The following is a 2,601-nucleotide window of genomic DNA, read 5'->3' as shown; positions in this document are numbered from 1 at the left end:
TTAGCGCCTGATACCAGGGGATGGTAAATCTTGCCTCCGGGCTGCTTTTATGGTAGAATAGACATTGCAATTTGCCCTAAGTGTCCAGCTTAAAGGAGAACTAAAGATGCAGAAATGCTGCATATTAGTTTCTGAAACTTGGTACTGGGCCAAGGCCACCACAGCCTTTTAGCAGTAAAGATCTGCGCCTCTGAAGATGCCCCAGTAGCTCCCCATCTTCTTTTCTGCTGATTCACTGCGTTCGATCGTTCGATTGAACTCTCTGCGCTAAATCCTTCGACTTTGATATTCGAAGTCGAAGGATTTTAATTCCTAGTCGAATATCGAGGGTTAATTAACCCTCGATATTCGACCCTTAGTGAATCGGCCCTTGTGTGTGTCTTGAACCATAGAAAGTCTATGCACAGATTTTTCGTGTGTTTCATAGTGCTATAGTGATTTCTACAAGGTGCTATCTCCAAAATAAAATTATAATGAAGTCAAAGTGCTTTTAGTGCTTGCTTCAAAGGGTAAAATTAATTAAAATAAGGTGCAATGGTGTTTTCTTCAATCAGTAAAAATCAGCATGTGGCTTTTCCACTCTCTGGTGGGAATGGCAACTTACAAGATTCCTGATTTCAATATCAACTCCAGGGTATTCCTTTTTCTGTAAAGACAATAAAAAGCAGGGACAGCGCCCGTAGTAAAATTTGCATTTATTTTTTAAAAGGTTTTAAAACTTATCTCACACTTCTGAGCGCCTATCAAACAATCCAGTCTTATAGTGAAGATCATGGAAATGAATCTTTGCAATTCAAAGAGATGGGTTCTGCCGGCGTCTCCCTCTCACGTATGTTCCTGTACATCCACTCACTGCTAAAACCGGAAGTGATATCACACCTAAGGTCAGCCACATGCTAATTTTTACTTTTACACCATTGCACCTTATTTTAATTCATTTTACCTTTTGAAGCAAGCACTAAAAGCACTTTGTTTGACTTAATTATAATTTTATTTTGGAGATAGCACCTTGTAGAAATCACTATAGCACTTTAAAAAACACAAGAAAAATCTGTGCATAGACTCTCTATGGTTCAAGACACACACAGATTAGTGTTGTAACACTTTGGTGATTGCACTGTATATTAACATTATTGCACTAGGTTCTGTTATTTGTTGTTTTCCATAGCCTGGGACACTGATCTTTAATTGTATGTTGATTTGATGATCCAGTGGAGGAACTGTGAAAAAGATAGGCAAAGGAAAAAATTTCAGAGGGTTTACTTTTCCTTTAAATCTTGCAAATGTTTGTTGTTTTTTTGAAGTTTTTACTGTAAAACCAGTGAAATTGGCATCAGAATGTAATATTCAGCCCTGTAGCATCAGCTTCTATGACAGGTGAACCTCACTTGGATTTGTGTTGACCCTTCAAGGAACAGTAACACCAAAAAAAATTAAAGTTTTTTGAAGTAATGAAAATATCATGTACTGTTGCCCTGCACAGAAAAACTACTATAGTTCATATAAACAAGCTGCTGTGTAGCAATGGCGGAAATTGAAAAAAGACTATATGGCACAGGTTAAATAGTGGATAACAGATAACACCATTATGTTCTACAGAGTTTATCTGCTGTGTAACCTGATCCCTTTCTACTTTGAATGGCTGCCCCCATTGCTACACAGCAGCTTATTTATATAAACAATAGTAATGTTTCTGAAGCAATCACAGCAGTTTTACTAGTGCAGGGCAACACTGTATTCTATTTGTATTACTTTAAAAAAAAAAAATAATTGATGTTAATGCTCCTTTAAGCTCAACTTCTCAACATAATCCAATAAGGTGACCCCGTGTGCACAACTGTGAAGGCCTAGATCATTGCTGTTATAGAGATTGTGAAAGTTTAGGCTGCTGTAGTAAGTTCACTATATAAAAGATAGGGTTAGTAGGTGTTATTTCTCCTTTAAGTCTTACATTGCTTGTGATTCAAGTACAAAATTACTTTATTGTTTTTTTACTGTATAGAACACTGTACTGGAAATGGTGTCATGGGCTTCACTTCAGGTTAAAAATGGAACAGTATTCTGAATTCTCTAGGGGTTGTAATAGCCATGACCAGCCCTGGCTGACACCTTCCTAAGTGATAGGCTAAACTGATGGGAACTGCTGGTTTACAGATCCACGGCAGAAAAGGATAAGAATAAGGTCAGTACAGCCACTCCATCTCATTCATCTTCATTTCAAAACATTCTTCGTTTGACAATAGTCCCAGTTCTGTCCTTTCTGCAGAATGACATCTATAAACTGCTTTAAAAACAACAGTGTCAAGGTTTTGTACCTGGAACTACTTGAAAATTCCCAGAAGTCATTAATCAAACATATATTTGTCTGATGTGTTTGAGAAAGGCACAGATATTCTAATCATAAACTAAGAACAAGGCCCCTACATGGACCTTCAAAGTAAAAGCATTGGTTAAAAAAAGTAAGTAAAAAAAAACAAATAATAATAATGTCATTTAAAATGATTATATGGAAAGTTGTTGTAACCAAACAGGTGTCCTGCGCAACAAGGCAGGTGGGAACTTCCAAAGCAAAACAGAATTAGAAAAGAATGAGTAGCTGTG

This window comes from Xenopus laevis, chromosome 4L (genome assembly GCF_017654675.1).
Source record: "Xenopus laevis strain J_2021 chromosome 4L, Xenopus_laevis_v10.1, whole genome shotgun sequence".
Taxonomy (NCBI): Eukaryota; Metazoa; Chordata; class Amphibia; order Anura; family Pipidae; genus Xenopus; species Xenopus laevis.
The sequence above is the reverse complement of the archived record's forward strand: the minus strand, read 5'-3'. Positions refer to the sequence as shown.